This window comes from Aedes aegypti, chromosome 3 (genome assembly GCF_002204515.2).
Source record: "Aedes aegypti strain LVP_AGWG chromosome 3, AaegL5.0 Primary Assembly, whole genome shotgun sequence".
Taxonomy (NCBI): Eukaryota; Metazoa; Arthropoda; class Insecta; order Diptera; family Culicidae; genus Aedes; species Aedes aegypti.
In genome coordinates this window covers 155,696,484-155,712,524 of record NC_035109.1, presented here as the reverse complement: position 1 = coordinate 155,712,524, position 16,041 = coordinate 155,696,484, and the positions used below count along the sequence as shown (strand labels likewise).

General features: G+C 36.2%; 1 protein-coding gene across 10 annotated transcripts in view; it reads left to right on the top strand.

Annotated features, from left to right (window-relative positions):
- The first annotated feature begins 5,718 nt into the window (after positions 1-5,718).
- LOC5572317 (USP6 N-terminal-like protein) overlaps positions 5,719-16,041 on the top strand; it is a 70,504-nt gene continuing 60,181 nt past the window's right edge. For 5 of the 10 annotated variants that reach the window (XR_002502326.1, XR_002502325.1, XM_021853419.1 and 2 more), the window contains exon 1: positions 5,719-5,976. The gene's annotated coding sequence lies outside the window, so the exon portion shown is untranslated. Of the gene's footprint in view, positions 6,011-16,041 lie in introns of all 10 variants that reach the window. The other 5 variants (XM_021853426.1, XM_021853427.1, XM_021853423.1 and 2 more) reach the window with 3 other exon arrangements.

Sequence of the window (16,041 nt, the reverse complement as noted above, 5' to 3'; positions counted from 1 at the left end):
GGAGGAGTCCCTAGAGACAACTGAGGAATCTCTGAAAGTTATCCTTGAGGAATCTCAGAAGGAACGCCACATTAAATCGTTCTATCAGGAGGAATATCTGAAAAAGTCTCCTGGAGTAGTGGAGGAGTATCTGAAAAATCTTTCAAAAACATTCCTGAAAGAACTCCTGGTAGTATTCCCGAAGAAACTTCTGCAAGGATCCCTGGAGGGACCTCTTGAAAAATTCCTGAAGAAGGTCTTGCATGTATCCCTAGAAAAACTCATGAGAAATCCCTTAAAATTCTTTTTGAGGAATCTTTGGAGTAATCTCATGAAAAACTCCAGGAGGAATCCCTGAAGAAACTGCTGGAAACTTGAAGAAATCCCGAGAAAATTTGGAGGAATCCCATGAAAAACTCCAAAAGGAATCCCTGAAGAAACTGCTGGAAACTTGAAGAAATCCCTGAGAACTCCCAGAAAGTTCATCTTGAGGAATTCCATAGGAACCCCAGAAGAACTCCAGGAATCTCTGAAGGAATTCATAGAGATACTCCCTGAGTCTTGAAGGCACTCGTGGAGGAATCTCTTGAGAAACTCTTTGAAGCCCCTTAGAGCCCCTGGAGGAATACCAGGATGAACTCCTGAAGTAATGGAGGAACTCCTTGAGTAGTTTCTAGAGGAGCTCTCTGGGAGAACTCCTAAAGAAATCCATAGATACACTCCTGAATAAACTGAGGAACTCCTTGAGTAATTCCTAGAGGAACTCCTAGAGGCATCCCTGAAAGAACTTTTCGAGAAATCCCTGGATGAAATCCTGAAGAAATCTTTGAATTTATCCGTGGAAAAACTCCACGAGCAATCAAAAGTTCAGATTAATAACTTAAAAAGTTAAATCGAAAACATTATCTTTTATCATAACTTTTCGTTGCTTGGGTTTTGGAAGAATCCCTAGAGTAACTCCCAGAGCCTCGGAGAAATCCTTGGAGAAATTCTCAAATGAATCCTTGGATGAAGTCCTGGAGGGATCTCTAAAAGAACTTCAGGGTACAATACCTGATAGAATTCCTGCTGGATACCTAGAAGGGTTTTTGAAGGAATTATTGAATGAACTCCTGGAGGAATCCTTAGATGAACTCCTCAGAAAATTCCTGGAAGAACTCCTGAAGAAATCTTTAAAGTAACTTCCAGAGTATGAAGAAACTCTCAAATTAATCTTTGGGTGAAGTCTAGGTGGAATCCTAGAAGGAACAAACTCTTGAAGGAATTCCTGGAGCAACTCCTGCAGAAATCCCTAGAACTCCTGGAGGACTCCCATTAAATAAACTCCTGTTAGAATCTCTGGGGAAAACTCTACAGATTTTCCTGTAGTTCTTGAGAATCGTCGAAGGAACTTTTTCAGGATCTCTGAAAAAACTCTTGGGGAAAACCCTGATGGAACTCCTGGAGAAATCTTTGGATGAACTCCTGCAGGAATTTTCAGAGAATCCCAGAAAAAGAAAACTACTATTTTTTGTTATTAACATTTACAAGTACAGTGACTCAACCTCATTTTCGTACTATTCAATGATTTACAGACTTCGATATACTTTATCAATTACGAAGGTCGTGGGTGTCATCTATTGTTCGGCAATCACAAACTCTATTTATTCGCTAAAATCTTTGGAATAATGGAAAAGTATTGAATTTGTGTCTAAAATTGTGCCTATCCCATATTCGTACACCTAACAAAAATCAAACATACAACATCCAAAACTGATTTTTTATTCGCTAGATGATTGCTCAATATATTCATTACGTTGTTCAGATGTAGTAGAGTGCATTTGGAAAAAATATAAACTTAAGTAAATTTAAGAAAAATACCACTTTTCCAATGTTTTTTGCTAAAAACAATCTATTAAGTCGAACAATAACGTATTTTTTTCAAGTTCACTTCTATAACAATGATTACTACGAATACTGAACGAGTTTTAAAAACTTATAATCAGTTTTAGAGTACTTACGAGTGGATATCGGTATCTCATACTTCACGATCTTGGTTAATATAACATCAATCTATCTATATAAATAAAAATGGAGTGGTGTTTGTATGTCACGAAATGGCTTCAGAACGGGTCAACTGATTTGAATGATTATTTTTCCGTTTTGTTCGTCAAGTGTTCCGACGTGTTTGTGTGTATAAAAATCCCAGGATATTCACCGGGAAAGTCGGAAAAACAAGTGTGAACGGAACTGTCATTTTGTATGGGACGATCAATAGTGTTTTTCAACAGCCTACTTGATGGCAAGACGAAGTTTGCCGGGACCACTAGTAAACAATATAACACCAAAACATTTAGTCAATTATTTAAGGTGAAACATCTCGGAATCCAAAGATGGCCGGCACAATGGCTGACTTGTGCCCCTACTCACGTTTTCAAAGGCACTAAACTGGAGAAATAGTTGGCAAACGGTTCTGATCTTTTAATTTTAAACTTTCTGTTTGTGCACAAAGCCAAAATAAAAAGTGCACTGTTGTTGGATGCTTCCTTAGCGAGATTTGTGCCTTTGAAGTTTGAGTGCAATCTCAGAAGTTAATTCCACACTGTGTCACCTTAAGTTTGGCTTTAAAGGGGATGTACATAATCCATAGTTAATGTTCCTATATAAATTGCGCAATTATTATTTTTATTTCATATTTTACTTCTAAACATTATCATAGAGATTGAGAGAATAAATATTACACAGCGCAACAAAAATGGCATTTTTGCGTGTCTCAAGAATCAAATTATGTGTCTCTAGTAGATTTTGGGTCGCGTTTTTAGAAATATTCCAGCACGTCACAATTTTTAGCTTCAGGTCGCCAAAGGTGTATAAAATACTGATTTCATCATTTTTGCATAGGACTTAAACTTTCGATTTCGATATAATTTAGTTGAACTTGCTAGATAAAATTTAAATTAAATCGATTTTTTCGACATGCTTGCAGTCTCCATACAAAATTCATTGTTTCACTTATATAGCACAATACAATACTTTTCTAAAACACCAAAAAATAACTTTTTACCATCGAAAATATCATGAACCTAGTTGATAAGTGTTGTTTTACACATGAAGTTAGAATTCTATGGCAAATTAAGCAATTAAATTGCCATACAAGCTGAAAAACTTGCATGCAAGTTGGCTGAAATAGTCTAATTTTGCATAGTGGTTTCTGCGCTCGTGTACATACACGTTACATGTCACCAACACTACTTAAAGAGTGCTGGTGGAAAATATAAACAAAGATCAGCTGTTCCCAGCAAAATCAAACGGCAGTATTTTCAACCAGCAAATTTGCGCATGTGTTCGTACCACCGCTCGGCGAGAGCTCAATTTTAAACAATCAATATCTCAAAAACTGACGTGCTATGATATTTTTGAAAACGGCAATGGTTCCAGCAATCCTTAACTGAGTGAATAGCGACATTTTGGTGCTTGAGACAAAAACGTGTTCCGCAGTGTTATTGCCGTAACCGCAAACATGCGTTATTTGAAATGATGAAAACAACAGGTTATATTCTAATAAAAAGAATATAAATGCTCTCCGCACACTCGGAATATTTAGTATTTTAAATATAAAATAAGGGGCAGAGTAGGGTCCTATTTTGAGTATAATTTGAAGATGAATACAAAAATAATTGAATATTGAGATAACATCAATTATGTGAAGGTATGTACAGCATAGTGTAGGGTACCTTGTTGTAAAACGAAGTTCTTAGTTAAAATTCTTTCTACAGACAAGTTTAAAATTAACCTTTTACTGTTGCTTAGAACGAAAATTTGGTTTACATTGTTTGAAAATAATATTTCAGAAGAGTTTTGATGTTATGACATAACAATTTTCTAAACTCAAGGGGGATAAAAACTTTTTCTGATTTTTGTAAACTGAATATATTTTAACCAAAACTCTTTCAATGCTCACGAATATATTTTGTAGATTGAATCCTACAACAAAAATGAACACTATTTTTAGAATTTTTTAATTTTATAGCAAAAATCATTGAAAACTTGGTATTTCTAGGGGGTGGGAAACTCAGCTCAATGGATCATTAAAATAACTAAAACGGCCGCTATGGAAAGCATAGATAGCGCCACCGTAGCCTTGTGTGTTTGACAGAACAGCAATGTTGTCACAATGTTAAATCCCATATACAGTGGCGCCTTTGTTTTGATGCGGTGAGCACTGAAAAAAACTACCTTCAATGATCCATTCATTTTGTTCCCGGTGTGCCGAAATGTGCCGAAGTGTGCTGACGTTTTGACTTTCTGGTTGTAAATTTTTCGCTGGGTCTGGCAACCGTATAATTTGTTTTGGGTTTTCGGGATCCTTGCAAACGTTTTGCATATGAAAATATTTTCGACTCGTCGAAGTGTTTCGCGATTGAGGAATATTTTGGGCCATAGATAACAAGTTCGTGAGAAGACTGGAATTATTCCAATCCGCATTGAAATGACCATCGTGTCTAGCATCTATGATATGCTGAAAACAACGGTCATGCTGAAGAGGTTAGTTAAATTGTTTGTTTGGTTTAAGGATAGACAATAATCAAATGAAGCTGTTTTCACTCGGTTTTCAGATCAGCATTCATCGTCCCTGGAACCATCAATCTGCACAATCGAGAAGCTCATCGACCGGAATTTCAGGATGCGGTTTTTTTTTACCTGCACACCGTATTGTGTTCCGGAATATCAATGGCGGAAGTGAACCGAAGAAGCCACTACCGAAGAACTTGTCTTGGTTATTGAATAAATTGAAAATTTTGAAATAACATGTTGATTTTTATATAATTCTTTTGGTATTTATAATCCTTTAGTTATACTTCCGATAACGCCTAGACGGCGCACACATACGCTTAATATAGCCATATTGAATGCATTTCGACAGCATTCAGATGCAAATCTGAAAATCGGTTTTGTTCGTTTTTTTTTTTCCTAAAACCAGATGAAAACATGAGCAGCTGATAATCTGACATGCCAAGCAGGGATGCCAGAGTCGATAATCGTTGATTTCTGAAGTTTCTGAAGGGTGTACACAGGTGTGCCCAAAAATGTGCGGAAAGTGTGCCGGGCACACTGAGCCGAGTTTCCCACCCCCTGGGTATTTCTTGTAATTTTACCTAAGTTTCATATTTGTTCGCTTATAAGTTGTTACTTGATGTGGCGCCAGTGTCCTGTACGAATATGAAATTGGGCCACTGTAGCAGCGGGAGAATAATTTCGGCTGATGGCGGAATCAGCCGAATGTAACTACAAAATGGATCGCAAAAAGTACAACAACCGTTGCGTGCGTATGCGGTTTGGTTGAATTTCGAGATTTTTCAAACCCCCTCCCACATGGTAAGATTTTTTGTGTGAAAATGATAAAATATAAATTGTATGATGCGTAAGAAATTTTGGCAACATGATATTTTCGACTTTTTGCCAAAATTGCAATTGCATTGTATGCTCAAAAGCGACTTCCCGACCAACCAGTCGGCGATCGATATTGATTCGTTTTGAATCGTTAGCAATCGCCAACATTGGAAAAAGATTTGTAAAGAATCATGAAGAGCAATTATTGTTTACCGTTTTTGTGGAGCCCTTTTCCAATGTTTGTCCAGAACCCAGCCTGAGTGGAATGTTTTTAGTGTGTGCCAAATGTAGAGCTTACTCGTCAAATGATATTTCTTTGTTGCAACACGCACACTACCATGCAGCAAAAAATTCAGTGACAGTCTGACAGCAACAAAAAGTTGATCTTCCAGTTCGTTTCTTTGACTCGCACGACGCGGTTATGTTTTTACGGCTGTGTTCTTTAATTTCGCACAAACGATGACAAACTTTACGAATTAGTGGATTTCCGGCGGTAATGAAAAGTGTTAGAAGTTTCTCGTCACGGTTCGGTGCCTGTTTCGGACGTAAGAACATCAGTGAATGATTACGAGTCGTCGATGTTGTGACGACTTTTTGTTACTCCCACATGTTGCATTGCCTTCGACGGTACTCTCATATTTGTTATATTTTATTATCGTGGGTAAATGTGAACAGTGCTTCAATGCTTATTCACTCATTCGCTTGAATTTTAGTCAAATTTTTTACTGTAAACGATTATGAACATTATGAAAATAAGTAATAAGCTTTCGCAAATGTGTTGGTAGTTTAATGTTAAGCTGAAGCTGAACAAAACATGTATTACGCAAATGTTTTGTTGTGCGATATGTCGCACTGATTTCATATTTATTTGTGTGTGTCTCGTATTAGACTGGTCAGTAACTCAAATGTTTTAGCCGAATGATTCACCCTAAAAGTGGTCATTCAAATAAATTCTTGCATAATTTATGATCTCGCCCTTTGGTAACTGAGTAGGTAGTTCGTTGTTTTTAAGCAAATGAATGGACAAGGATAAAAGCTATCACCACTAGGAGATAGAGGATGATCTTCCCTTCATTGTAGCATGGTTAAATAACTTTTAAATCCTTGCATTTGTTTAGTAATAACAAGCTACACATTTGGTTACCAATAGCCTCACATCACCATCAAAATAATCATCAATTTCCTTGAAAATTGACATTGAAAAGTTTCGATTGAACATAGACTGCACTAGTCGTATCTTGATACAATTTTCTTGAAATCATTGTCTCTAAGACAGATATGAGACAATTTTCTCTTTATCTTAAACCATGGTACCAATTCGTACAACGTATACAGTTTATTTTCATTTGAATTTGCAAAAATTGCCCAACTAAACCTCACATTTGATCGCCAATTTGATAACTCCTTATCTGAACTCGCTATGGCTGAAAAGCCACTTAAATTAAGATAAATAAATAATATTTAATAAGAAAATGTAGCACGAGGCAGGCAGCAGGTGTCTTTTTTATATGCTAGGTCTATTGTAATGCAAGTCTCTTTTTTAACGGAAGATCATTAATATTTTTTTTCAACCAAAATGGTCTCTAAGGTCACTATTTTTGTAGTAAATTCTGTACCCAAGTAACATCAATAGACAAACTGTTTATTCACCACAACTTTGCTTGCGACTGATTATTTTAACTCTTATTCAGCAAAAAATGTAGGGTAGTTGCTCCAGCAGATCTTACAAAGATTCCTACAGGAGTTCTTCCAAGAAATCTTCAAGGGCTTAATTTCAAAGTTATTGCAGAAATAGTTCAAAGATTTTTCCAGGAATCTCTACAAGAATTCATCAAGAAGTTCCAAAGCCAATTTTTTCCGTTCAGTAGATGGCTGGTGACAAGTTCCTTTTTATGACTTGGCCATTTTTTTGAAGTTTCTTTTTGAAGGTATTTCCACTAGTCATTTTTTTCGAATGTTTTAATGTTTAGTTTTTCGGTAGGTTGGCCGTAAACCACGAAACATAATTAAAAAGTATTTATCGAGCAACGGACTCATGTTTCGTAGCCGGTCGTTTGAAAACGTCGCGACCCATTGAGAACCCGCACTATACAAATCATAGCCAGCACGTCTTTGGCGAGTAGTTTATTATTTATACCTAATAAATAATGCGCTCTCGGCTAGGCATTGCATAATAGAAGGCGTTGTGTTTGGATGTACATCTAATTCTTCCGCAATAGGTGCGCTTCTCGAAAAAGGACAACGTGATTATTAAGCTGAAATGGAATTCAGGTTAACTTCTGCGTCCGTGAGTCCTTTCGTGGTGCAGGGGTAACGTGCCTGATCTAGTAAACAGTGAGCCGTGAGTTCGATTCTCACCGAGAAGACATGTAACTTTTTCGCAATCATAACTGAAAATGAGTAAACGCTGTTACCCAACTTTGTTCAACAAAACTGTAGCCATTATGTTTAAAATTCACTGTCTTCACATATTTCTTTTCAAATGCTGTTGTTCTTCTGGAAATATTGATTATTCCTTCAAGATAGAAATTTTGCCCCACCTTGTTCTTTTTTTTCTATAGTTTCTTTCAAAATGATATCATAACTTCAAAATATGATTGTTTCCAATCATTGTTGTGTGTTTTCTATCAATATCAGAAGTGTTGATAACTATGTTCAAATATGAAACGCTACAGCATCTTGAATGTATCGTTTTTGTCCATTGTCCAACGATGGCCGGTATTGGGTGCTGATCGGTACTGGGGGTTCTCCACCTACAGCTACAGTATCGGATACAACATTTGCATCTTTTTTGATTTTCCATACAAAATGATCAACTTTGGTAGGCTAGATCTTAATAATTTGTGATTTGAATGAAATTTCCAGAGCACCTAAGACATAACTTTGAGTTTTAACATATCTCGCTTAACTTATGATCTCGCCTTAAAAGCCATTGATAACTAACTGCAGAATGACCATCGAATCGGGAAAAAGACGGGAATTTGAATCCACCGGGAAAAAGACGGGGAAAACCGAAAATTTGAGATGGCCACCGGGAACATCAGGGCTAGTAGCGGTCAGACAGCAATATAAAAATGACAAGTGACCAAACTGATCAAAATAGTGACCAAAAAGTGACATGAAAGTGATTTCAAAATTACAAGTATTAGTCATAAAAATAACTAGAAATGAAAACACATTGTATGTTTATATTAACCAATCAGTAACTTGAAATATTTCTTAAGGTGAAAAATCTCGAAAACCTAAGATGGTCGTCACAGTGGTCGACTTGTGGCCTACTCACGATTTCAAAGGCACTAAACTGGAAAAATAGTAGGTAAACATTCCTATTCTTCTTATTTTAGGCTTTCTGCTAGTGCACAAAACCAAAAAAAAGTTTCTTAGATGCTTCCTTACCGAGATTAGTGCATTTGAAGTTTTAGTGTAATCTTAGAACTTGGATTTCAAACTGTTTCACCTTAACTTATTCAGGAAATTAATTGATATAGGTTACTATTTTATGCTTCAGATTTCGGTCGAAAAAAAAAATCATTTACATGAACGCAGGAAAACAAACTCATGATAGAAATTTTAGCATTATTCCTGTTCATGGGGAACTTACTGGCAAAAATTAATCAAAGAGTTTGAAGTAGAGATACAAACTAAACAACTTGCTTGAAGCATTTCTTACCTAATCGGGGGAATAAATTGAAGGAAAATTATTGTTTGTAGACAAACTTGTGGCGAAAATCGTAAATGAATTACAGAACATTCTGAAAACTCAGACTAAATTTGTGGCAGAATTTCTGTGAAATTAAACTCTTTTTTTCAAATAAACAGCTTCAGAATACAATTGATTGTTAACGAACTCGAAACAAATGAGAATGTTGTGCATAAGGAATTAAAATATGATTCTATGCGTATACTTAAAATATCTACATATATTTCAACTGAAGCTGTAAGTGAGTTGGTGTGCTGCAAATTTGAGTAACTTCCGAAGGAGAACAACTTTACCGAAGAAACTAACCAACCAAAACTTACCGTTTTTGAATTGAATCGAAAAATCTCTCGGTTACTTGATTTTCTGTTTGACCAACCCTCTGAAACTTCTCGGAAAATGACTGAAATTAAGTGACCTCATTATACACAAAACTCTAGGTTATTTGTAGTTCGTCATCCAAATTTCAGCAAATTCGGCCTAACAGAAGCTGAGATCAGACAGGGTGTCTACTACCTGGAAAAACCTGGAAAACCTGGATTTATCAGGGAATTTTATTCAACCTGGAAAAAACCTGGAATTCTCATGGAATTGCGATCACAATCAGGGAAATTATTTTGAGTCTGTAATTTATGATAAAATATGTTCGCGACGAAGAATTTTGGCATCAAAACCCAGAGCTAACTACTATTTGCTGAAAAGTTATCTGAAATTGAAAAAAATTCGGCTGCGCCGCTTTCAAACCACTATTCCAGCTGTTCAGTGAGGATCTTTTTGATTATGAAATTTTATCGACTTACCAGAACATGATTTATTTTTTTAAATATCTCTATATTTGATCAGTAAAGGATTCTCATTTGTAGGATTGGTAGTAGGTTTGTTTTTGGAAACTTGGTCTCTATATTAATGCAAGTCTTTATTTGTGATGAAAGGTCTCTGCAGTCTTTATTTTATTCGAAAGGATCTCTAAAGTCCCTTTCTTCCTTATTTTGCTTTAAGTGCAAAATTTCATCTCATATTTCTCGAGAAAATCTTCAGCAATTATCCTAGTGATTTTTTCAGAGATTTCATCTGGAATACTTTCAGGTACTAGTACAGGGTTCTCTCCAGAATTTTTTCAAGAGATTCCTCTATCAATTCTTCTAGCAATTTTTCAAAGGATGCTTAAATTATTTCTCCAGAATTTGCTTCAGCACTACTACTTCCAGTATTTTTCACTTGAGCACTTCAACATCAGTTATTTTCTCATGGGTTAATTGATCAATTTTTCAAAGACTAGCTTAGGACTTCCTATTTCACTCTCTCTAGTTTTCTCTAATTGTTGCTCTAAAAGATCTTCCAAAGATTTCCACATATTTTCTTCCAAGAAAACCCGTCAAGGTCAACTCCAGAGTTTTTGATAAAATTAGTTTAAGGATTTTTTTTCAAGGAACCCGACAAGAATTGCTATGCTATTTCATTCACGGTTACTGTAAAGAATTACTTCAAAAAATCCACAAGGTGTTATTCGAGTAAATTATTGAGTTTCTCTACAATTTTTCTTGGAAAACAGGATAACTGCAGTTCTTTCAAACATTAGTAAACAAATCTGTTGGAATCTCCAAAAGGTGATTAAATGTACCACACCAGATAACACTACAGCAATTTTGCCAAGAAATCCATCGATCATTCCTACACAATTTTTTAGGTATTTCGCCTGATGTTTTTCAAGAAGTTCCTTCACAAAATTCTGCAATATGTTATCAAGAGATTCAATTGATTTGTTTTTTTTTATTATCTTAGCAAAAATCTAGAAAATCTTCTAAAATTTCATCAAGAGTGAGTTCTTCTAGAAATTCATTCATTCATTGCGGAAAAACTCCTGGATGAATGCTTGAATTTTTTTTTGAAAACTTCCTTGAGGAATCTGTTAGAATTACTGGAGGAATTCCCAAAGAAATCTTATGAGCAACCTCTGAATTTGTGGGCTTCGTAGCCGTGCGGTTAGTGTCACCAGGCATTTAGCCGCATCGTGCTAGGGAGTGTGGGTTCGATTCCCGCCTCAGGCTGGTAAACTTTTCGTGAGGAATGTTTTCCGACTGTGCCACTGGGCGTTGCATGCTAGTCCGTTGTCTAGTGTGGTGCTTCCTTCAAAGGGCATAAATGCCCACTGGAAGCATTAACGTGTCAGTGTCTTAAAAAAAAAAAAAAATTGTGGTATTTTTTGGAAAAACCCAGATTGTATTTTTAAATATAAAAAAATAATCTTGCAGGAATTCTGTCCATCTATCTAACCTAAAGAAATCTTTGAAATTATATCTGAATCTTTGGGCGAATACCTAAAATAATTTCTGATGAAATTGTTTGAGAAAATCATTGAAATTGCATACAGTAATACAACATGTTTTATTTGTCGTAATGTCACGAAAAATTGGAAATAATTTTAGAAATATTCTCAGAAAAATGTCTGATCTGATTTCATGAGGAATCAAACTCTTTGCTATTGATTACTGTAACCATTTTTAAAATTATTGGAAAATATTTGATATAAAAAAATCCAATTTCGCAAAAACAATCTGGTATTAAACAATTATTGATGTAAAATTTCGTAACAATTATTCAATTAAGAACTCTCGAAACATCGGTAAACGGAATTTTTATGTTAAAATATTGTCAGTAATAAAAAAAGAATTAATTTAGCATATCAGGTATTCAAATAACCCATGGAAATTAATGAATAATCCTCTTTTTGCACGGTGACGAACAGAGAATTTACAAACGAAATAGAAAACTGAGCTGAGATCAGATCCCCAAACTTGTACATTTTGTATGGAAAAACAGCATTTGGTTACTAACTTTGTCACTCACTGATATACGACCCTGAAAATGACTAATTTTGCATATTTAGAGTATAAAGCAAACAGTAAACGATCAAAATCGCATATTTGTTGCTAAAATTCATGAACAGGTTGATTTGTCGTTAGGGAATAGCCACTAATATCACTATTGATGAATTACTATCGTGAAACAATGAGTGTTCAAGCACTCATTATAAAAACGTTTTTTTGTTTGAAATAGTTGCCCAACGTCATGTAAAAAACAGTGTCAAGGGTCAATCAATGGAAAAATGTATAGTTTATTTGGAGGAATTTACAATGTAATTTATGAAATGATTTCTAGCAAAACTAATACGCTCTGATCGAGTTTTTGACAAATTCTTTGAATTATTTTAGTTGTTCTTCCTAGTGCTTATCTTTCGGAGGAGTTATGATGATGTTTTTTTCAGAAGACAGGATCAACATTCTTTCTATAGTCGTAGATTATTGCAGAAAATTCAATAATAATTCATTCAGCAGATTTGTCACAAATTGGTCCTGGTTTTCACTAAAATGTATTCAAATATTTCAGCCAAAAAATTCAGCGCAGAAGCAATTTCCAATTTTTGCCAGAGTCTTATCCAAAACTTTTCCCAGATTTTTTTTTTCAATTTCCATTGGTAATAATTCATATGAATTCTGCTAGAAAATAAGTCGGGAGTCTCTATTTTTCTTGAGTCAAGAATCACGACACTTTGATTTCCAAATCACACCATAATTGTCTTTATAATAACAAATATCCATTTCTTGCTGTTTGTATTTGAAAAGCTAACTTTTTGATGGAAATAGTGACTTTTTAGTGTAGGGGAAGTGGTGGTAAAATGAACAGGGGTGGTAAAATGAACACCATGCCTTTTACAGAGAAAAAACAAATTTCAATGAATTTTTATCACGCACGGACGATTTAGAGCAAAAATCAGAGTGTTCAAGTTGATACGGAGGTCAATTGAAGTAAAAATATCAACGAAAATTAAGATTTTAGAAAAACACGTTTGGAAATCAGAGTTAACGTAACTTTTGGCTCGGAGGTCTTGAGGTTTTTCAGTGATGTGAATATCGTTGTGATATGACGTCAAATTTGAAACTTTTAAATTTCTTTTTTAATGGGTGACAATCATTTATAAATATATTTTCGGTAATGCAATGAATTTTTTTTAAAATATTAGTTTTGTTCACGTTGTTTGCATGATGTTCATTTTACCACCAGCAGCTGTTCATTTTACCCACATAGTGCAGGTAAAATGAACATTTCCATCATCTTTTGCTAGCGATAAAAATATGTGAAAATGGAGCTTTTTTAGTCGGAATTCGTGTTTCTGCCTTAGGCAACCCTATTATTGATCTTGTGCGAAAGAACTATACACATTCCTCGTTCTTCTATCCTAAGCAAGATGATTTCCTTAAGGTGTTCATTTTACCACCCCTTCCCCTAAAAAGCGACGAAGTCACTAAAAAGTGACTTGTTACCAGCCCTGTGAAAATCGTTTTGAACGAACATTTTCTAGCTCTAAATCTAAAAACCATTAAAAATAGGTCGTTAGTTTCGATTATATTATCATAAAGCATTTATGATTTGCCGAAAGTTTTTGCACTCAAGCAAACTGGATTCATAAATTTCTTCAATTGCCACAATGAATCCGGATTTTTTTGGAGACAATCTTTTATTCATAAGAGCTTATAATCTGTCATTAGTTAACTAATTGTTTAACAGCTTAAAAAGCTAGAATTGAAAAATGGAAATTTGGTGGGCGCCCTACAATTGTGTAGTTTCCACGTTATTTAACAATGCTACAATGGAGAGAAGATTTTCCTTTATCTCACAGTGGTGATAGTTTTTATCTTTTAAAAACAACGAGCTACCACTCGATTACCAATGGCTCTAAGGGCGGGATTATAAGTTATGCGAGATATATTTTTAAATGTTTTGACGTTGGATAACGTCTTACGGCAACATATGGGGGTACAATTCAGAAAAACGAAAAATTGAGCATGTAACGAAAAATGGTCAGGTTTTGACCGCTAATAACTCAGTCATTTATCGATAGATTTTCAATATTTATCCATGAATCGATTGGAAATTTATCTACGCGTCGATCCAAATGGAGGACACTATTGATTATTAGCAACAAACTATTGAAATATCGTAAAACGTTGACCCCTTTCTTATCTAACCAATCACGTTCAAGCACATTTTTCGGTTCCGCTTCCCACTATAAAAGCGCACCGCACCCTGCTTCTTCCCTCATTCTTCTTTTTGCCGTCAGACTGTGAACACGGTCGGCGAGCAAATTTCGAGTGTCATTCGCGTCCTCAGTTCAGTTTTCAATAGGACGCGAACACAACACGCATTAGAACCGAAGAACCACGCATTTCGGAGCCGCAGCAACTGAAGCCGCTCATTTGAGTGCACCAGCCAGCAATCGTTTTCGGCCAGAAATCGTCGCTACCAGCCAGTGCTCCGCTGTCATTGCCATGCGGGAGGCTAGCGCGGTCATTCTGGTTCATTAGATCGAGCGGCACAGCCGTCACCGTCCGTGTAATATTCCCTAATTTGTACGAGATGGCTGAAGAAAATCGACCAAAGCCGCTTGTTGAAGCGCACATCGTCATCGGCACCGCAAATCTCATCGGGCGAGGCAGATTGAAACCAGTGCGCCGTCAAAATGTGTCCGTGTTTCGCAAATTCAACAACTGAATCGGCCCTTTTGAGAGCCAACAAATGTGTTTTAAAGAGTTATTTGTATAATATTCCCTAATGTGTTTACCACATACTTGCTATAATCTCTTAATTCATCTCATAGCATCATACAATAATTGATTTATTACGAATAATTGACAATACGGCAATTTGAAGCTGTTTCCGAGGATGCTGCTGCAGTGCCTTCGGGTTGCAATAACAGCATAATGCTAATCTGTACATCCCTTACCCAGACATCAGTTTCATATAGCCTATTTCCCAGATAAGAAAACGAAGAATATGAAAGGAGGAGCATCATCTGCTATTCTAAGGGTATAAAGCATCCCTCCTTCGTTGAATCTGGTTTCATTCTGTTTTCGCTTTCGGGCTGGTAAGAGCTCCTCCAAACCTGCTCAGCTCCTCGCCACCAGAGGCAAGCTGTTGTACGAGATGGCTGAAGAAAATCGACCAAAGCCGCTTGTTGAAGCGCATATCGTCACCCGCACCGCAAATCTTATCGGGCGAGGAGGATTGAAACCAGTGCGCCGTCAAAATGTGTCCGTGTTACGCAAATTCAACAATTCAATCGGCCCTTTCCAGAGCCAACAAATGTGTTTTAAAGAGTTGATTGTGTAATATTCCTTAGTTTGTTCGAGATGGCTGAAGAAAATCGACCAAAGCCGCCAAAATGTGTCCGTGTTACGCATATTCAAAAATTCAATCGGCCCTTTCCAGAGCCAACAAATGTGTTTTAAAGAATTAATGTGTAATATTCCCTAAAGTGTTTACCACATACTTGCTATAATTTCTTAATTCATCTCATAGCAGCATACAATAATTGATTTATTACGAATAATTGACAATACGGCAATTTGAGGATGTTTCCGAGGACGCTGCTGCAGTGCCATCGGGATGCAATAACAGCATAATGCTAATCTTGTACATCCCTTACCCAGACATCAGTTTCAAATAGCCTATTTCCCAGATAAGAAAACGAAGAATTTGAAAGGAGGAGCATCACCTGCTATTCTAAGGGTATAAAGCATCCCTTCTTCGTTGAATTCGGTTTCATTCTGTTTTCGCTTTCGAGCTGGTAGGAGCTCCTCGCTACCAGAGGCAAGCTGTTGTACGAGATGGCTGAAGAAAATCGACCAAAGCCGCTTGTTGAAGCGCACATCATCATCCGCACCGCAAATCTCATCGGGCGAGGAGGATTGCAACCAGTGCGCCGTCAAAATGTGTCCGTGTTACGCAAATTCAACAATTCAATCGGCCCTTTCCAGAGCCAACAAATGTGTTTTAAAGAGTTAATTGTGTAATATTCCCTAATGTGTTTACCACATACTTGCTATAATTTCTTAATTCATCTCCTAGCAGCATACAACAATTCTCGATAACTTATTCAAACAGACTCAAGTCAAAAAAGTATACAAACTTACTTTATCGATTCTCCGTGTTTCGCA